Source organism: Myxocyprinus asiaticus, chromosome 22, assembly GCF_019703515.2.
Source record: "Myxocyprinus asiaticus isolate MX2 ecotype Aquarium Trade chromosome 22, UBuf_Myxa_2, whole genome shotgun sequence".
Classification (NCBI taxonomy): domain Eukaryota; kingdom Metazoa; phylum Chordata; class Actinopteri; order Cypriniformes; family Catostomidae; genus Myxocyprinus; species Myxocyprinus asiaticus.
This window is the reverse complement of record NC_059365.1, coordinates 16384941-16407742: the sequence shown is the minus strand read 5'-3', so window position 1 is coordinate 16407742 and position 22802 is coordinate 16384941.

The following is a 22802-nucleotide window of genomic DNA, read 5'->3' as shown; positions in this document are numbered from 1 at the left end:
TTAGCATGAGTACTCAAGGATAGGTTCATCCTAATCAAAAATGACTTTTTTCAAATAGTGATGGTGCTCTTTTTTTTTTTTTTTTTTTTTTTACATCAGTAATGTCCTGACTATACTTTGTGATCAGCTGAATGCCACTTTGGTGAATTAAAGAACAAATTTCTTTCCGAAACAGCAAAATGTGTTCAATATTCCAAACTTTTTGGAAACTTTTGGCTGCCAGTGTATACATACAGTATATTAGTGCTGTCAATCGATTAAAAAATGTAATCTCGATTAATTGCATATTTTATTTATTTATTTATTTATTTATTTATTATTTAGTTAATTGCGATTAATCGCAGATTTTGAAAATGCTGGAATTTGACACTATAGATGCTTGTTTTCCTGTCAAAATGCATTTATTTCCATCTTAGGAAAGAAAACAAAACAAAATGTAACAATATAATGCTTTATTAACATTTTCCAAGCAAAGCCTTTCACTGTATAATGATAGCGATGCACTAAAATAGCACCAATTCAAGTAACATTAAACATTTCCAAACTGGGAGTTTGACTAATTGAAAGAACTAGTGTCCTCATAGGTTGCATATTCATTGCAATGGGCATTACATCTCTTAAACTCTCATCCTCCACAATATTAATCTGTCAGACGAGTATGGCTATCCACTTTCCTACAGCAATAGTGAAGCTGCATTCATGATTCACATGAGAGCGTGGCACTTTGAACACCATGTGAAGAGCACTCGCAGACAAAAACGTCTCATTCTGCGTTTTCATGATAGTTAAGACTTGACATGATTCTTTGGTAATTAAAATACTTGATTTCTATCACAAGTCCCATATGGGCTTGCTTTGTACATCAAATAGCATTAAGAGGACCTTTCTCCATCTTTTTTATCATGGAAGCGTTGTTGTTTGTGTGTGCAGAGATTATTTTATTTACTGAGATAACGACGTCCGTGAAAGGAGAGAGCATAACAGCCGTGTTATGCTATTTTATGCTAAGCTTGTAGGTTCACCTTGGTATAATGGCTCTGGTGTGTGTGTGTTTGTGGTTTGTGTGTGTGTGTCAGTGTAATGACTCAAGGCTGACAAATGACAAAGGTTATGCCCTGCCCAACATGTGTTTATGTTGTATTAATTGTAAAAGGTAACGGTTGATAAAACGGCGATTAAGAAATATTTTCGTGTTAAGGTTTTTAAATTAATCACATGCGTTAACGTGTTAATTCTAACAGCATATTATTATTATTATTATTATTATTATTATTATTATTAAGGGACCTTTAATAGATGCAGCAGCACCTCATAGTTAACTACTTATAAGATATTTTGTCAGTTTTGTCCTGAGAACTCTAGTTGGACTGTCATGGTCATCCCAGCATTGTCAGCCGCTGGTGATAGATTACTAGGTAGTGTCTTAGCTCGAGGTGACCTGCCATGGCTGCCACAAAAGTCTCCGTCTAGTCTCTACCCTGTCTGTCTGTCCCGATCTCTGCTTCTCTCCAGACCTTTCTTTCTTAGATCATGGCCTTATCGCTGTAGGTTATAGAAGAAGAAGGTCATGCTGAATTACCATCAACTTTTATCTCAGGCTACAGAGCCACAAGGTCTGGGGGCCCAGATCTGATCACTTCTGCTCATCTAATGACCTCTGGGCCTGCACTCAACCTTTTAATGTCTTGCTTCTCTATTGGATTTATTGTGCTCAACAGGAACAGTTATTATCAGACATTGTCCTGAGGATGGCATGAGTTGGTAAGGCCTGGTTTACTTGTCCAAAAAACTTTTGGGAGATGTAATAAGAACTGACTATTATATGAAAGGTACTATGTTCACATTAAAGGGTAGAAGAAAATGTTTATCAATCATTAACTATGTTCACACAACAGCAGAATATACTGGTTTCAGAATAGACCAGTTGACAGATCCTCTGCTGTGGATAATATTCCTGTTATTATGCATAATCTACATTTTTATTTGTGAGGTGAGGATAGTATATGTCAGGAGTCATTCTGCAAATTCTGTCTGACACTGCTTTAATAGAAAGTTTTTGACATGAAGTACATGTTGTGGAATGAGGATCGCCTTGTGAATTTAAGTGCTCTGGTTACACTGAAGCATGTCATTCTGCATCCGAGGTGTGCATGAGCTGTTTTGTGCCACTCTGTATCAGAGCTTTTCTTGTTTCTTACTTTTCTAACTTTTGTAGTTTTGTGCGATAACAGGTTGTAGCTATTTAGCCTATTTATCTGTTGAATATCCATTGGTTACCCTGTTAAAGGTCTGAGCTTAGCATCCATATATCCCTATGAAACATGTCTGATTGGGGTCACATGGACATAATGCAGCCTAATTAATCATGGGTTCTTTAAAACTGACTAATCCAAAAATAACTCTGACTATGCACCAACAAATCAACAGTGTTGGGAGTAACGTGTTACAAAGTAACATTTTGCGGTAATGCAGTAATGGAGTGTAGTTGTTTATTCAAATTGAAAATGAAAGTGAAGAATTTCAAGTTTTCATGCACTCACAATCAATCTCAGCGAGCGCTGTGTCAGGGTGGTCCCAGCCCTGGCTGGAGGAGAGAGGCACACAAGGCTGGGCTGGTGACAAATCCTCCTCAAATCTCCACACTCTGCCCCATCCTTGTGCACCTCCCACGTGTGTCCCTCTGCAACTACCATGGGAGGAGAGGGGATCGGCTTTGGGTGTATATGAAATCCCGTCTGACAGAGGGATATATCGCTCACAAGGTGGAAACATTTGCGGAACGGCGTCTTGAAAAAGATGTCACTAAGCAAACGGCTCTTTTATGTTCTTTATGTACTGTACACAATAAAACACAAACACAATGCAATAGCGTTACAGATGCGCAAAGTTATAAAGGATACTCAATTCGTCTGACCACAAGCAGGGAAGTAGAAATAATCCACTCGCTGTAAAGTTGTGTAAACACACACATGCTGCACATGTAGGCTACACACACAAACAGACAAACTGTACATGCACACATACACATGCATGATGCAACACACAAGCAAACCTGTATATGCACACCAAAAAGAAACAACAAGCATTCAAATACACAATGGTTTTACTATCAAAGCTGTTTGCAAATGTTTTTTCAGAAATGTTTCTAGTTCATTAGTATCATTTTGGTCTTTCACACCAACAACACAGGTAAACAAGCATACTATACACATACATGACACACACAGCTAAGAAGGTTGTAGATAGCGGACACACACACACACACACACACACACACACACACACACACACACACACACACACCTGAAGATACTACTATAGCATATTTGAGATAAGAAAGTTAAGTTGCATTTTTAGAAATGCATTGGATCTCTTTAGCCAAGTTGCTGTCTTTGTCATGTTGCTAATTATGTTATTGTTTTCAGTCAATATTAAAGTATTAAAAGAGCTATTAGTGTCACGTTTGTATTTTTCGCAGGTTTGATTGGTTTTAGAATGTAACTTCAAAGTAATTAGTAATCTGATTACTTTCCCATGAAGTAATACATAAAGTAATCCAATTACTTTAGAGAAGTAATCATTCATCAGTAGTGTATTACTTTATGAAAGTAACTTACCCAATACTGCAAATCGATTATTAAAATGTGTAGTTTTTGCACATCCCTAGAACCTTTTACCTGCAAAATCTGTATAACAGGGTGAAACACATCATGTTAGATACAACAGAAATTCCCAGACCTACTAAATATAGTTACGTTCACACACAGTTCTGTTATGAATGAGAGTGACAACCACATTCTATAATCAAACTCCCGTAATTTTTTTTTAATGATTTATATGATATAATGCATTTTAAGAGAGTTCTGGAAACCTGTGCTCTGTGAATGGCACCACACCGGACATTTATTTATTTTATTTTTTTGGTTGATGCAGGACACAAATTCTTTGCTCAACCCTCTGTAGAAATGTTTTAAAAAACATTCAAAGCCACTGTTGGTAAATTAAATTTTAACTGATGATTTCACACCTCAATACATACTTTAGTCGCTGTCACTATGGTTACAGACATTATTCACAGCTTTCGTGAGAATAGAAATGGGGCTTGACTTTGATTATTTAATTATACAGGAAGTATTGCAGCCGTTCCAGTAAGATGTTGCAAAAACAGAAACATTTTCAAACTGGTCTCACAGAATCATGTTACTAAACCTTAATTTTTGCTAAATGATTTCATGACATATCGCAGCAGTTTCCTGATAAAATTAACACTGGAGTCGTTCAAATGAGTTTTATTCCCTTTAACAAAAAAAAGTAAATATTTTTACCCTGTTCCTCACACAGGCATATACATTTTATACATGTAAGACAATACATTTTCACGAAAGTTTTATAGAAGCACCACAAAACAACAGTTGCTCATATTTTCTCATATTTGCATCATATTTGTCTCATATTTGCTTTTTATGACACTATCCAATAGGCTTAGGTTAGGGGGTAGGTCATCTGTCTGGGAGAAAATTTTACTCGCTTTTAGTGCCACTCAGTGGACATTTCTCCTTGGAGTCACGTGATATAATTTTGAAAAAAATTGCCACAGTCATGTAATTCTCATTTGATCAGGCTGACAATTTGAGAGTCACACCTGTTTGTAAATATGGTCGTCAATCCCAAACACTAACTGTGTAAACGTAGCCCAAGATTGGTAAAGGTAAGTAGAAGAGTTCACCCTTAGTAGTGGGCTACAGATGCAAAAACACCCTCTGCTTGTCTTCAAACGGAGCAATCCATCCACAGGAGGTGCTAAAGGTTTCTGTGTCCTCCATCCACTCTAAAGCAGTAATATTAAAGAGGAAATAGCTTCCTAATGGTTCCCGTTACCCACTAATTCAATTAATGCACTTGCTGTCTCTTGTTTGGCCTTTTGGGAGGAGCTTACAAAAAGAGCCCAAAGAAAGAAAATCAAAACATGATTGAATCATCTAGATGTACACTGTCCCTCCAGCATATCTACAGTGGGGTTTGAGAACATTGGCCCTGAGAGCAGATAATTAATATTAATCTCTGCCACATGTCTCTTGAGTTTATAAAACAAGAAATCTCTCTTCCCGTCTATCTTTTTGTCATGTAACCATGGCAACAAAAGCAACTCAATTTGTAGACATAGTATCTGTATACTGTATTTTCTTGATAACTGTGGAAAAGTATGCAATTGTGAAAGATGCACTTCTTAGCAAATGGAGGGCTTCAAGCTTTTTCAGTTTGCATGTCACAGTGCGTCTCTTTTTATATATGCATGGCTATAAGTGCAGATGTCAGTCTCTGAATATTTCAGAAGCTCTTCTGCTATGTTACAGGTTTTGTAAAGCTCTTGTTTGGGAAAACAAAATACATTTATCAGAGTGTCAACCCTAAATTCATAAGCAAGTGATCATTCTGACAAAGGTTTCAGTACACTTCTGGTACATAACAGCTGGTTATACTAACACACAGAGTACAAAAAAAAAAAAAAAAAAAAAAGAGGTCTCTCCATGTTAAAATGTTTAGTCACTGGTTACATCTAAATTTCTAAAATAGCTGGCTTAAAAAGTTCTGTAAATTAATAAATTTGAATTGTGGTGAGAATATTAGGCTTGTTGTATGGGCTCAAATACACAACTTTTTTGGAGGTGAACAGCATCAAAAATTTTACAATTATGCAATTGGCAGACACTTTTATCCAAAGCAACTTACATTCATGGTATACATTTATTAGTATGCATGTTTCATAAGAATCAAACCTATGACATTGCCGTTGCCATGCATCAATTGAGCTAAACCAAAGTCAGCATGGCTGAAGAGTGATTGTGTAAAAACTTTTGCAGTGTTTCTTCCATGTTCATTAGGTGCAACAAGTCCACATTTGCTTGGCAAATAGAGATATTTGATCTTAACTTAAAGGTGCTGTAAGCGATTTTAGCTGTTCTACTTCCACGAGACTGAGCCGCTGGATTAGCCACGCCCCCTCTTTCCAAAAAAACACACTCCAAAGATACCAAATGAACTTTATTGAGACTGGCATCATGCAGAAATGGTTATTAAAAACAACAGCAGCAAAATAGCACCCTCAACAGAAAACGTCATGGTTACTTTCGTAACCTCCGTTCCCTGATGGAGGGAACGAGACATTGTGTCGATGTAGTGACACTAGGGGTCACTCTTGGGAGCTTGAAACACCTCTGATCTTTTGAAAAAAGGCCAATGAGAATTGGCAACTGGAATTTGCATGCCACTCCCCCGAACATACAGGTATAAAAGGAGCTGGTATGCAACCACTCATTCAGGTTTTGTGCTGAGGAGCCGAGACAAGGTCCCGGCCATTTCAGCGGGTAGTTCAGCATTGTGGCAAGAGGGACACAACATCTCATTCCCTCCATCAGGGAATGGAGGTTACGAAAGTAAACATGACAGTCCCTATCTGTCACTCACTCGACGTTGTGTCAATGTAGTGACACTAGGGGTCCCTATACAAAACGCCACAACTAGCTGAACTGTGTTATGTGGACTAGCGGTGCGAGATGGGCAGACTTTTGTGTGCCTCGTAGCCGGCACATCAGGCTGTCACGTAACCTCCCCCGACGCTGCTATGAGCGTCGAACGGTCCTTCAGGAACAAGTCAACTGCTCAACAAATAGAGACAGGCTAGCCCAGCAGAGGCCTCTCTCCCCAAAAAGAGTGGAATTTTTTTAACGGACTGGGATCCACGAGTGTCCACATCAAGGGGGTGTCACTCCCAAGGGGAAGACACTGCGGAGACCACACCCTGCCCAGAGAAGGGGGGGGGGGTACTTCAAGTGGAAATACATCACATGGTCTTACCGAGTCTTGTCGGAAGTATGTCATGTGGAAAGTCGCATGGTAGGTCCTACCCAAGGTGGGAGGAGTTTCTACAAGCATGGCGACCGGAGCAGAGGAAGACGTAGTTTACCAAAAGGGAAACAATTTTACGGAAGATAAAACAAATGGGGTTACCTATGGGGAACCACCGCATGCGGAGCATCTACCTCAGTACAGGGCCTTACCAGCGCACTTACTGAGCCGGCAGTGAGTTTCTGAGTTCCTTTCTTCGCTGCTGACTCCAGAGGCGGAGACGGTGGGCGAGTTGTGACATGCAATGGGAGCGCAGACCGCCTTGGCGGTTGATGTATGCTACCATCGCTATGTTGTCCGTCCGGACCAACACATGCTTGCCCTGGATCAACGGCCGAAACCTCCGCAGGGCGAGCAGTACTGCCAACAACTCGAGGCAATTGTTGTGCCAACACAACCGTAGGTCAGTCCAGGAGCTGGCGGCTGTGTGCCCGTTGCATACAGTGCCACAGCCCATCTTGGAGGCATCTGTTGTAACCATGATGCACCTGGAGACCTGTTGTAGGGGAACCCCTGCTCGTAGAAATGCCAGGTCATTCCAAGGGCTGAAGAGGAGGCGACAGACCGGCGTAATGGTCACGCGATGTGTCCCATGGCGCCATGCCCATCTCGGGACTCAAGTCCGAAGTCAGTGCTGAAGCAGTCTCATATGCATCAACCCGAGCGGTGTGGCCGCCGCTGAGGATGCCATATGCCCCAGGAGCCTCTGAAAGTGTTTCAGTGGAACAGCTGTTCTCCGTCTGAATGCCTTCAGACAGTTCAGCACCGACTGTGCATGCTCGTTCGTGAGGCGTGCTGTCATTGAGACTGAGTCCAACTCCAAACCGAGAAAAGAGATGCTCTGAACTGGGGAGAGCTTGCTCTTTTCCCAGTTGACCCAAAGCCCCAGTCGGCTGAGGTGCCGAAGCACGCGGTCCCTGTGTGCGCACAGTAACTCTCGAGAGTGAGCTAGAATCAGCTAGTCGTCAAGATAGTTGAAGATGCAGATGCCCACTTCCCTTAGTGGGGCAAGGGCTGCCTCTGCGACCTTCATGAAGATGCGAGGGGACAGGGACAGGCCGAAGGGGAGGACCTTGTACTGGTATGCCTGGCCTTCGAAGGCAAACCGCAGGAAGGGTCTGTGTCGTGGTAAGACCGAGACGTGGAAGTACGTGTCCTTCAGGTCTACCGCTGAGAACCAATCTTGATGCCAGATGCTTGCTAGAATGCGCTTTTGCATCAGCATCTTGAATGGGAGTCTGTGCAAAGCCCAGTTCAGTACTCGCAGGTCCAGGATTGGTCGCAACCCACTGCCTTTCTTTGATACGATGAAGTAAGGGCTGTAGAACCCTTTCTTCATCTCGGTTGGAGGGACAGGCTCTATCGCATCCTTGCGCAGAAGGGTAGCGATCACCGAGGTGAAGCAGACACCACTGAACCTGGGCGGGCGCCTGGCGAACTGAATCACGTAGCTGAGTCGGACGGTCTGGACCAGCCATCGCGATGGGTTGGAAAGCGTGAGCCACGCGCCCAAACTCCGGGCGAGGGGGACCAAGGGAATGATCAAGTCGGACGTACCGGTGGGTGGGGCCTCGTGGTGGGGCGGAGCTCGAGGTGCCACGTTAAGGGGATCCGAGCTCTGTGGCCATGCTGAGTCCAGGGACATCGAAGCACTTACCTGGCTCCTGCCGCCCACCATAAGATTGGCTGAGGAGGGGGGAGGAGGAGTCTTGTCCCCGTAGTCCACCGGACCCAATCTCGTGTGGGCGTGTTTGTGCCACAGATGGGCGCACAGGGGAAAGGGGACCGCCGCTGGAGCGCCATACCTGCAAAGATGAGACGGTGGACGGTGGTCGTGACGACGGCTGTGCAAACCGGACATGTGACCCAGGGAACAAGGAAACTGCTCTTTTGCTGAACTTTTGGGTACCGCAGCCTCTTGGGCATGTAGCGCAATTAAATGAAAACGAAACAAAAGATTCTCCTCCCGGCCCTCCACCGGGGGATGGAGTGGTCTGCTTACCAGCTCCAGTGTAGCAGGTCTCCTTGCCACTGGGTCGCCTGTCTCAAATCAAATCAAATCAAATCAAATCACTTTTATTGTCACACAACCATATACACAAGTGCAATAGTGTGTGAAATTCTTGGGTGCAGTTCCGAGCAACATAGTAGTTGTGACAGTGATGAGACATATACCAATTACAATAAACAATAGATTTACAACACAATTTAAAATCTAATATTCACATAATTACACACAACACAATATACAAATAATAACATACAATGTACAGTATACAATACACACAATATAGAATACACATTATACAATAAAAAAGTATATATAGTATATATAGAATGTACAGTAGGGAATTGTTAAGAGAGAATATAATATAATAATAATATAATTATGACAGTCCGGTGTGAGATATAAGAGTAAGAGTAATAAAGTGCAGTGCTGATGTATTTTGATCGTGGGAGATCAAGGTTCAAAAGTCTGATTGCTTGGGAGCAGAAGCTGTCATGAAGCCAGCTGGTGCGGGTCCTGATGCTGCGATACCGCCTGCCTGATGGTAGCAGTGAGAACAGCCCATGGCTCGGGTGGCTGGAGTCTCTGATGATCCTCCGAGCTTTTTTCACACACCGCCTGGTATATATGTCCTGGAGGGAGGGAAGCTCACCTCCGATGATGAGTCTGGCAGTTCGCACCACCCTTTGCAGTGCTTTGCGGTTGTGGGCAGTGCTATTGCTGTACCAGGCAGAGATGCAGCCAGTCAGGATGCTCTCTACAGTGCAGGTGTAGAACCGTGTGAGGATGTGGTGGTTCATTCCAAACTTCCTCAGCCGTCTCAGGAAGAAGAGGCGCTGATGAGCCTTCAGTGTGGATGGACCATTTTAGTTCCTCAGTGATGTGGACACCCAAGATCTTGAAGCTGCTGACTCTCTCCACTGGTGCTCCATTGATGGTGATGGGACTGTGTTCTCTATCTCTTCTCCTGAAGTCCACCACAAGATCCTTTGTCTTACTGACATTGAGGGAGAGGTTGTGCTCCTGACACCAGTGTGTCAGAGTGTGCACCTCCTCTTTGTTTCATTATTGTCAGTGATCAGACCTACCACCGTCATATCATCATAAAACTTAATGATGGCATTGGAGCTGTGTGTTGCCACACAGTCATGTGTGTGTACAGGGAATACAGGAGTGGGCTGAGAACACAGCCCTGCGGGGCTCCAGTGTTGAGGGTCAGTGATGAGGAGATGTTGCTGCCTATTCTAACCACCCGGAGTTTCTCATCTAGATTGGAGGGCACTTTGGTGTTGAATGCTGAGCTGTAGTCTACAAACAACATTCTCACATAAGTGTTCTTTTTTTCCAGGTGGGAGAGAGCAGTGTGTATTGTAGATGCAATGGCATCATCAGTGGAGCGGTTGTTGCGGTATGCAAACTACAATGGGTCTAGTGAGGGAGGCAGCACAGAGCAGATGTAATCTCTGATTAGTCTCTCAAAGCATTTGCTGATGATGGGGGTCAGAGCAACAGGACGCCAGTCATTTAAGCAAGTTATTTTGGATTGCTTTGGAACAGGCACAATGGTGGACATTTTAAAGCATGTGGGGACAACAGACAAAGAGAGGGAAAGGTTGAAAATGTCCGTAAAAACACCAGCCAGTTGGTTCGCGCATGCTCTGATGACATGGCCCAGAATGCGGTCTGGACCCACGGCTTTGCAGATATTCACCCATCAGAAGGATTGTGTTACATCCGCTACAGAGACGGAGAGTGAACTAACCTCTGTAGCTTCAGCCGCGAGAGCTCTCTCCACGAGGGCGGTGTTATTTCCCTCAAAACGAGCAAAAAAATTATTTAGCTCATCCGGGAGAGAGGCAGCAGTGTTCACGGCGGAGTTTTTATTCCCTTTAAAGTCTGTGATGGTGTTAATTCCCTGCCACATGCTTCTAGAGTTGGTGGTGTTAAACTGTCCTTCAGTCTTGTTCCTGTACTGACGTTTTGCTGATCTGATTTTTTGGAAGGCATAACTGGCTTGTTTATGCTCCTCCGTGTTCCCGGAATTAAAAGCGGAGGTCTGAGCATGAAGTGCCGCGCGAACATCGCTATTAATCCAAAGTTTCTGGTTTGGATAGATCCGTATTGTTCTGGTCGGAACGACGTCCTCTATGCACTTTCTGATGAAACACGTTACGCTATCAGTGTAAAGCTCGACGTCGTCATCATAGGTGGACCGGAACATCTCCCAGTCCTCGTGATCAAAATATTCTTGTAGCATAGAGTCTGATTGGTCCGACCAGCACTGGATGGCCTGGAGTGCCCGGTCTGTGTCGGCTTGTGGGGGGATGTACTCAGCTGTGATAATGACCGCTGTGAATTCCCTCGGTAGCCAGAATGGTCGAAACAGAAGCATGAGAAATTCCAGATCAGGAGAGCAGAAAGACTTGATAGAATGTACGTTCCTCTGATCACACCAGGATTTGTTGATCATAAAACATACACCACCACCTCTGCTTTTACCTGAGAGGTCTTTCGCTCTGTCTGCTCGGTGCACAGAGAACCCCGCGGGTCCCAGACAAAGGGCTCCGCTGGTGTGTTTGTAAACAGCAGGTCGGCATTGAGGAAACTGAAGTCTGGTTTACGGTGTGTAATTGCTGAACCAATGTCCAAAAGTGTTTTTGTCTGTCCTAGACAATAAGGCAGACAACATCCAATACAAAAAACATAAGAATTGTAAACAAAACAAACAAAACACTACAATGTTGTGTCGGAGCTCGCAAGGCTGCAGCCATACTCGGCACCATCTTGAGTCCATCTGCGGTAGGGGCACTTCGAAACCTTCCTCGGGTTCTTAGCGGCTGGCCGTGAGATGGGTGGCATCTTATTCCTGCGCTGGGCTCTACGCCGGGCAACGGGAGCGGGCTGCGGCGGAGCCGATGTCGTTGCAGCAGGAGGACGCCCTTGGCGATGAGCAAGCAGGATGAGGGGTCTTGTGCAGCGCTGGGGCAGGATGTGACATATGGCCTCCATCTGCTGATTTTTTGCCGAGAACTGCTGGGCAAAGTCCTCGACGGTGTCACCAAATAGGCTAACCTGGGAGATGGGGCATCAAGGAACCATGCCTTGTCAGCCTCTCGCATTTCAACCAAGTTGAGCCAAAGGTGGCGCTCCTGGACCACGAGGGTGGATATCGTCTGCCCGAGAGACCGCGCCGTGACCTTCGTCACCCGGAGAGCGAGGTCGGTCGCCGAGCGCAGTTCCTGTATCAATCTCGGGTCAGAACTACCCTCGTGCAGTTCTTTTAGTGCCTTGGCTTGGTGTACTTGCAGGAGAGCCATGGCGTGCAGGGCGGAGGCGGCTTATCCAGCAGCACTGTAGGCCTTAGCCGTCAGGGACAATGTAAACCTACAGGCCCTGGATGGGTGTTTCAGGTGCCCGTGCCAGGTGGCGGCGCTCTGAGGACATAAGTGCACTGTGAGCGCCTTATCCACCTGGGGGATCACCCCTGACCCATCTCGTCCAAGCCTGCGACTGGGGCAAGCGAGCGTGCTGTGGAATGGGAGGTCCGTGGGGGGATTCCCGGCGGAGGTGGTCCCATTGAGGTCCCCAAATCACCCCCAGCGCTAACCGGCATGGCCTCATACCCGTAGGTAGAAGGACCGAGGCGGGGAGCTGCTGGGGTGGCTTGCTTTCTTATGAATGCAAGCCGCGACTGCAACGTTGTCATGGTTATGTTCTCGCAATGAGGACATGATCCATCCATGAACGATGTCTCCGTGTGGGCAGCGCCCAGACATGTAAGACAGCGATCGAGGCCATCGGAAGCGGAGAGATAACGACCGCAACCAGGAATAACACACAAACGGAAAGCCATCTTTAAAAAGACAAGTTTTTAAAAAGATGTTCCGTGTGTGCTGCTCTTTCAGAAAGAAAATATACTCTATTAGAATATACTCTTTTAAATGTTCTGCCGAAGTGCCCAGGGGCGTTCTCTGCAAACCACAGATGCAGCAGGGGAGAAGCCGCTGAAATGCAGCGTAAGATCCAGCAGAGAGAAGTGAATGAACTGAGCTCAATGAATAGAACCGCTCAGCTCCAAAGAGAAAATCTGAATGAGTGGTTGCATACCAGCTCCTTTTATACCCATATGTCTGGGGGAGTGGCATACAAATTCCACTCGCCAATTCTCATTGGCCTTTTAAAAAAAGATCAGAGGTGTTTAGGGCTCCCAAGTGTAACGTCTGTGTAAGATCAGTGATGGCTAATTACACTTTGTTTAAAAAAAACCCTTTTAGCCTTTTGACATTTGCATATAAATTACTGACCTGGCCTCCGCGTTTACATTTATATGGGTGCTAAATTGCAGATGGTCTTTATCACTATCAAAAGGATGTTAAAACAGGTCGCCTCTGGAGTGTCTCCATCAAGCTTCAAACACATTCCACAGAAAGGGGGGTGACCCCCGTGCCAGGCACCAGAGCAGTTGTCTGTCTCCACCAATTCCAATACACGTCACACACACACCTAAAGACATTTTCTCTATTTAGGCCATAGTAAGCAGTTATAAATGTATCTGCTATGTGCATGTGTTGTATGTATATTCCCCTATTATATTAACTTAGTTAAAACCCTTTACTTGTATTAGTTAGACGTTAAATGCCTATATTCAAGTGTATGAGTGTATCTCTGCTTTAATATCGTCTGGAGGTTACCTTCTTGGTATCAAAATGATCTTCTCTTTATTTCTCACACAATAATGTACACCATGTGATTGTGAAATGCATCGAACAATTCTTACTATGTTTTGAATTAAAAGCTGCACTAGCGGTCCAGATCAGCAATAAAATGTGAATGGGCCATAAACGGAGACAAAGGGTGTCTCTCCCGCTCAAAATGCATGCCTCTGATTGGCCACTCCACCCACAAAATGGGTGCGGCAATGAACTATTAAAACTCCAGAACGCAGACTAATCATCGCTCAAAACTCTTCTTCTTGAGACCAACACATTCCAAAACTCTCCTCTTGAGTTTAACCTTCTGGCAGTGTTTACCTTCAAGTAACTTTGTGGATTTGCTGTGGACTTCTTCAACTCACTCCTAAAGAAATCGTCGAGAACCTCGTCTACCGCATCAAGACTCTTATTCAGCAACAAACCAATGCAAGTAACCATTTACAACTGATTAGATGCGCGTTTAAGTTTGAACCCCTTTTAAGGTGAATTGTGCCTCTGATGATTCTCATTTAGGTTGTGGTTAATTGATGTGAAATACTGCCATTCTTTGCTCTTCTCTCTCCTTTCCTTACTTTCCTTCATTCTATATATGCATGTTTTGCTTAGTTTGTTTGTATGTTAGTTATAGTTTCATTTATTAAATCCCTTATATTCACAATTGATTGTCTCTGTGTTCCGTTCACAATTCAAAGTCACTGAATGTTGCTCCTTGCTACATGCTAAACTACTGCTAGCACTGTATAAGTAGGAAGGCTATTGTTCCTTGGCCAGGAAAGTAATCTTCCTAGAATTGATAAATAATTATATTGTCTGCTCGGTGGACGGACAGATCAGATAATTGTAATGTCGATTCTGCTACAGTTAATTCTAAGATCTAATCTAAATATTTATTATTAATTATAACCAGTTATAATTAATTATAAATAATTCCCTTTTTAAGCTAATTTGCTACACAAGAGTGACCCCTATTGTCACTACATCGACACAATGTCTCGTTAGTGACAGATAGGGAACTCAGATACATCTTGGATGGCCTGATGGTGAGTAAATTTTCATTTTTGGGTGAACTATTCCTTTAAAAATTATAGTAAATCTCAATAATTCACTGCAACTACAATACAATGAGAGCGTGCAAAATTATTGACAGGTCGAAAGCGTCATTGTCTGCGGACATATTTTTGTTTGCTGTTTACTGGGTCTAGAGCTGTCACAGAGACCGGTGAGATATCTTACAACACTTATTTCAGTAATATCTCTCGGTGAGTAGGACATTTTTTTGTGTACCAAAAATAAAAAACAAAAAACAAACAAAAAAAAAGCTTACAGCACCTTTAAGAAGTTGACTCATCAAAGTAATTATAATGAATTAAATATAGCCTTATTAGTTAGTGGCAAAAATTATGTAAAAAAAAAAAAATGCGACAACTATTTTCATACATTATATTGCAGCAAAATTTTGATATTATTTTTTTATGAACATTATTATTATTGTTAATATCATTCATTATTAACAGTATAAAAGCAAGCTATGATGATACATTTACAATGCTTAAAGAGAGACACTCATGTTCTTTTCTCTGTATAGATCTGGATGCTTTGTCCGCCCAGTGCTGTATCAGGATATGGGCGGATTCAAATCAATACTGATCATCAATCATGAAAAGACATTCAATCTATTGAGATACATTTTAAGCAGGGAGAAAGGATATTGGTAGGGGAAACAACAGAGCAGAGCTTAGAAATATATTAATTATATAAAATGGAGAATAACCAGTAGCATACAGGCACATTTAAAACAGACATTAACCTCTCAGTGCCCACTTAGCTCTGCAAGATCTGAACATAACACAGACCTTTGGAAAATGCTAGAAGACAATGGAATCAAGCAACTGAGAATAGAACCGTCCAGTGCAGTGGGCTAACCTAATTGCTCCCAAGATAAAAGGTATATTGATGGCACTTAAATGAGACTATGGCCTCCACACCATATAAATCAGTACCGGCTCTACAATTCAATCTATTTCTGTGCTCATTTATCATTTAAAATGACTCCAAACATGTGGCATATGAAGCGCTCTGTTAAACCTCTATTGCATGCCACGTCAGGTGTATAAGTGTGAAGCTTTAGAATTTCTGGACATATACATTTCTTCTTGCCCTAAGAAGCAGATTTTCTCAGTTTCAAATGAATTTTGTATCTAATCTGATGAATGGTCCACACTCTAGGAATTGAAATATCATTGCTGGTTCTAGCAGTGCTCTGATTGCATTCCCAGACTGCAGGTAATCTCTACTAGCATGCTATCATTGCACAGAGCACTGAGACGAGTGCTCTAAGATTATGTACATTAATGTTGCTCAAATCTTCCCTGTTCTCCTTTATATATCTCAGAGGGAGTACATCAGGTCTTACTATCTTCATGCCATTATATCATATTACACGTGGTTATAGGGGAGTGCATTATCATGATCACCTTTACCAATGTCTCTCAGCACATACAAATACCCACAATCAAACAGTGTTTTATGTATGTACGCACGCACGCACGCACACACACAGACACAAACACATCCACTTTCTGCTCTTGGGGCTTAGCTTTCCATTTGCTGCAGTGTGTGGATTAATTTTGGACAACTGTCCACAGTTGGCCTTCTTCAGGAATGTCAGATAACGTCAGCATCATTGTAATATATTTAACAGCAGGTTAATTTAGAGATGTGCAGTGAGTGAAAACCCAACCCTGAAGAGAGAAAATAATCACTGATTCCCAGTAGTTGGTAGCTTGTAATGATATGAGTAAATATATTTTACAGTATTTATGAAATCTTGATTAATGTTGATTTATAAATTTACAGTTGTTAATTGTTAATTCTTTTATTTTAGTTAGTAATGCATTAATTATTGTTAGCCTATACAACTTTTAATGTTAAAAATAGACTAGTATATGTTGAAATTAACATTGACCAAGAATAAAAAGTGGTGTAAAGTATTTGTAGAGCCGAGGAGGGCGGGGCCGGGCTGGAATGACGCACGCCCGGTCCCCAATCAGCTTGATGGGGCGTGCGAGGGATAAAGGCGGCCGGGGACGACAGTTCGAGAGAGAGAGAGAATTACAGGCAGCTGTACTGTGTGTTTTTTGGTTGTGTGTTTTTGGTTAAGTTTATTATTAAACTATTATTTAAGTTGTCAAGCCGGTTCTCTCCTCCTCCTTTCCACTGAACCCCCTTACAGTATTGTTTATTGTTAGTTCATGTAAACTAATGTAGTTAACAAATGTTAATGAATACAGTCTTATCGTAAACAGAATTCAATGTGTTTAATAGACATAACTTTACACACAATCCGTTATTATAAAGTGTAGCAAATTTTTATGTGTGAGCTAGGAATTAAATTAAACTGTCCTTATTCTACATTATTATGTAAGGAAATTTATAATGGAATTAGTCGCTTTCGATAACCATTATAAATTAGATAAATGACAAATAACTATTATTTGTCTGAATAAAATTCTCCACGATTGATATTATAATACAATATCTTGTTGTATCCGCTCACAATTTCTACTATAAGGAATTAGCTTTCATAAGGGAATTATGGTTAATTCACTTATTGGAGTAATATTATTCTCATGGCTTATTGAAAATAAAATTACAAATATTTAGGTACAGCTTTGAAGTGAAATCTTTTAAAAACAGGGATGAGATTATTTATCAAAATATACCACAGTCAAATTATCTTTAAATACAGACAGACTTTATTGCTATTCTAAACATAAAACGAATCTAACACATACAACATGAAACAGGTTGGTGAGTAGTGAGAGAATGTGAAATAATTGATCAGTACATAGAGTCTGTTGACAATGCCTTAAGAACCATTTATCCTTCTTTGAGTCTACATCGATTTGCAGTTGGATTACCCAAAGTATTTAACTAATACACCAGCACTTTGAGCAAAAGTCTGGAGATGTACTTACATGTCCTTGCGTTTCCTTGCATTGCGTTTCTTTGTGTTGCTTTGTTCTTTGGCTCTTTGTAGAAAGTTTGTTCCATCTATGCTTTGGACCTCTGTTATGAACGCTGACAGTTCTCATTGAATGATGAAGTGGGCATATCCTACAAAGTAACATTAAAGAATTTTCCATTATTTACATATGTATGGCTGTTCTAGTGTAGAGAGAGAGAGAGAGAGAGAGAGAGAGACTTGAAGTCCTTTTATTTATACAATAAAGCATTAAGAAGCATACTTTCACAACCAATTAATAGATTCCAAAAAATATATATATATTTTTTTCACATAAAAACTCATCAACTCCCCAAAGACAATAGCAACAATAATAAAAACATCATTATTTGTAAGGCTATAATAAGCATATTCCAAAGTTCGTTTTTTCTTTACAAGACATTCAACCATTATTCCCTCTCCCCTTCCTTCCACTCTGTTTTTCTAGTACACCAAATTGCTAATTTAATCATGCCATACAGAACATTTTAAATAACCACTTTCAGTTTTTTATCAACCGAATACTTTGGACCATAAATAAAACAAATTAAGACTAAATTGACCCATTAGTTTCAAACTCCAACATTTTACCAACTCCAAAATATTTATTAGACGAGAACATTGCATGAAAATAGTCTCAATTTCATCACAGAAAGGGCATCCCTCCCCTACCAAAGGATCTAGCCATGCTATTTTTCTGTTTGTAGTTAATATCCCATGTACAATTCTCCACTGGAGATCTCCGATTCGTCTCTCAATGGGTCTTTTGTACGGGGACCGCCAGCTTCCTTTCGGGGAAGAGGCTGACCCCAACACTAAAGTCCATTTTCTTTCTTTCAAATCCTTAAGACATTGATAATTGACATTTTTTACACATATTCTGCACTGAAAAAACCCGGAAACTTCCTCCCAATCTTCGTTCTTTAAACAAATTTTAAGTTCAGGGAAAGAATATAACTCTGTGCAGGGTTTAACAGCAGTAGCATTTAGGAAGTCTCTCACTGATACTGGAAGTGCAGCCTCTAAGCCTTCTAGCAATTGTAGAGCGATATGCACACACCTGAAGCCCACTCTCCGCCTATTCTTTTGCTTCTAGCCATCTACATCCTCTGCTAAGATCATGTATTCTAGATACTCCAGCAGAAACCAGAGCATTATTTACATATGTATGGCTGTTCTAGTGTGCCTCTGTGCTTTTCTACACCCAGATGTTTTTGTGAACATTCAGGCAGAGTCTCACTATCCCCCTACTTCAAGTCACCTGGCTGAATGCTGGTTCTGGAACGAGAGAGAGAGAGAGAGAGAGAGAGAGAGAGAGAGAGAGAGAGAGAGAGAGAGAGAGAGAGAGAGAGAGAAACATACCTTGGGTGGACAGCAGGTAGACTGTCCTGCCAGTGCATTGTCTCTGGAGCTGGGTGCTAGGTGCACCTGCTGCCTCAGAGAGAGCTGCTGCTAATCTTCAGAGGCCTGATTTGGCAGCCTCATAACCTGGCTGTTTTGCAGATATTTACTGAGAGATACAGCAGCCTGTGATAAAAAAAAAAAAATTCTAAATAATGAGATAATACAATTCGAGGCCCAGGCTGAGAACTTCTCAACTTCTCAAACCAAACTTCTGTCATCATTAAACAAAAAGGAGGCAGAGAGAGAGAGAGAGAGAGAGAGAGAGAGAGAGAGAGAGAGAGAGAGAGAGAGAGAGAAGCAGGATGGGAGAAGTATGGATGGAGAGAATAGTATAGGGAGCTCACTAATGACTCTAGGTTCAAACTCCAGGTCATGTGTGCTGGCAGAAGAGCTGTGATATTTTTGGACAAGTCAGAGTTTTTTTTTATTTTTTATCCTCGTCTGGTTGGTTCTGGCAAGATTTGGAAAAGAACAGGCTGTTCAGAAAAAAAAAAAAAAAAAAAACAAAAAAAAAATCACTGTAGCCAGCCCCTGCAAAATGCCCCATTTAGCAAAGCATAAATAATCTTTAGCATCAGCCTGTGACCCACAATTGATTAGTGAGCAGATAAAGAGAAGATCTACTTTTTCCTTTCTTTCTTTTTTCTTTCTATTTTTTCTTTCATTCATTCATTCATTCATTCTCTTTAAATTTTTCTTTCTTTTTCTTTCTCATACTTTCTTTCTTTCTTTCTTTCTTTCTTTCTAAAAAAGAGGTCCTGTTCTCTTTTTCTTTATTTTTTTTTTCTTTTTCATCCTTTCTTCCTTTCTTCCTTAAAAAGTGTTTATCTGTTATTTTTCGTCCTTAAGCATTAGTTTCTTTAATTTCTTGCTCTCTTTTTTCTTTCATTTGGCACTCCATTGCCACTTTGCAAATTAAGCTGATATTTACATTATGATTAGCTGGGATCTAATCTAAGATAATTATGAAATCTCTTATTGCATATGTAATTAAATTAATTACATACTCTTTCAAGGGGTCTTTTAAACCACTCACAAAGGAAAAAAAGAGGAAAGAGAAAGAGTATGTTGGAGATATGTCAACATTATGAAGTGGCAGCAGATGGAAGTGGGGGAGGAGGTTTAGAAACAGGGCAGTAAATCCAAGGGATGGTATATGAGTGTAATAATCCATAAAGTGAAGTTTATAAGAAGGTAGACCAAAAGTAAGACACACAAATGATTTGTGCATATGCAAGGTGCAGCCACAAACACCATGTCTTCATAAACAGAGGGCTATTAAATGTGTAACCGAGGCTAGAGCGAGATTGGGTAATCAATCATATGGACCACTGGCAGATTGACTACTGCAGTGGGTGTGTGTGTGTGTGGAGGCGGGTTTGGGTGGTTGACATGGACTATTTTTTAGGTTACAAACTGGTAATTACAAGGGTATTGTGCTATAAATGTGGTTCATGAGGACATTTCTAGTGTCCCCATAATTCAAATAGCTTAAAAAAGATACTAAACTATTTTTTTGTTGTTGTTTTTTGTTTTTTTGAAAATGTAAAAATGCAGGGGAAAAAATGAAGTTTTTGTGAGGGTTAGGTTTAGGGGTAGTGTTAGGTTTAGGGGATAGAATCTATAGTTCGTACAGTATAAAAATCATTATGTCTATGGAGAGTCCTCATAAGCATAGCGCATATGTGTGTGTGTGTGTGTGTGTGTGTGTGTGTGTGTGTGTGTGTGTGTGTTTGTGTGTGTGGAAAGTGGTCTAACACATATACACATGTTAGATCACCTCTACTGACGAATAAATGATTTTCACCCTGACCGACAACACCAGGAATGTTAGATCCAGCCTCCCTTTAGAACTATTTCCATCAGAAGACATCCAACTATAAGAGTTTTGTCTGATAAACCCATGTAACATCAAGAGCTTGTTGTGTTAAATCTTCTACCAGCCGAAGAGCTAGGCATAGGCAGCAGGGGAATATAGCAGAAAAGTGATAGTAAAAATGTATTGAATAATATTAGTTGCATCTGTCTTAATGCTCAGTCTGACTTTGTCTGACCAGCTCAAATTCAGCAAGTGTTATTATACTTGGCAAAGACAATGGACAATCACTGCTTCACAACATCATCCTGTGACATTGAAAAGACCTTGAAATGGAGACTCTTTATCTCTATCTTAGACAACATAAGAACATTAGAATAAACAGAAATAATAATGCATATAGAATAGAATAGAATATCTTTATTGTCACTGTATAAATACAATTATTTTTGCACAGGCACAACAAAATTAGGTTTGTGAATCTCCTAACGATACTATAGAACATTAAAACAATAAATAAAATAAATAAACCAAGTAAATCAAATAAAAATACCAAACATGATAGGAAAGTCCAGCAAATGTAAATAGTGCAATAGCTCAGGTATGTAGTGCAGCAATCGAATCAGTAGTGTGGAAGGGTCTGAAATGTCAAACAGTAACACACAGTATACACAGTATGCACAATATGTACCATATAAATGATATATAACAATAAAAACAGTGACCAAACAGATCTGTGGGCAAACGACTCAAGTTGTCAAGGGGTACTCAGTGGATTGATTCATAACAGTTATTGCTCTGGGGAAAAAAACTGTTACTCAGTCTGGAGGTGCGTGCATAAAGGGCCCTATAGCGCCTTCCAGAAGGAAGAAGTTCAAATAGATGGTGGCATGGGTGTGTGTGTGGTCCTTGCAGATGTTGATGGCTTCCCTGAGGCAGCGCGATTTGTAGATGTCCTCTAGTGCTGGCAACTGAATCCCAATAATCCTCTGTGCACTGTGGACGACTCGCTGAAGGGAGCAATAAAGAGCAATAAACTATCAAAAAGGAAAGTAATAAGTTAAATTGATGATATAAAATGAATATAAAAGAATGGAGTAAATATATAAGAAATTAATATGAAAGAATTAAAGAATCAAATGAAGTACAACAAAGATGTATGTTTGCTCTCTTGAAGCCACACACACTCAGGTTGCCATTAAAAACTCAAATTACATCATTAGAGCCATCACATCTATACCAGGGTGACATGTCTCAAATGAGTCACCATACTTCCATAGCCAAAAAAAAAACCTACATCAGATTAACAGCAGAGTCGAGTCGAGTCAAGCTGTACCGTGCAGTGGAAAAGCCCCATTAGGCTGTAAAAGAACAGGTAAGCTGAAGCAAAATGTTTTGAAAGTGCAAATGTTTCAATACAGTGATGGAATGAGATGATAATACCATGGTAGTTTGATAAAACCATGGTACTGAATGATTACTCATACTATACTATTTACAGTATGTAGAACTCCAAGGTATTATTTAGTACCATGATGTACAAAAAAATATGGCAAAATAATGGTACTGTTAGTGGCTGCACTGAATAGAGGTGTTTTGTTTGAGTCCACTCTGTTCTCATTTCTCAGTCAAACATACACAAATGTATGAAAACTCAAAAGTTGCGTGCCAGCAAGCAATGCACAAACACCCAGATTAGAGGACCAGAACTATCATAAAATATATTGCAAAACAGCTAGCAAGACTTCTCATTTATTGTTGACTGATGGTAAACAATTTAATTCACTAGACTGTTAGATACGGAAAACAAAGAGAAAACAAAAGAAGAGCAATAGAAAAGAATATGGATTCAATTACATGGATATGAAACAGTTGATCAGGCTTATATTCATATGAAAAATAGGGATTCATATTCATGGATCCGACATGGTTTATGAGAACAGATTGCTGAGT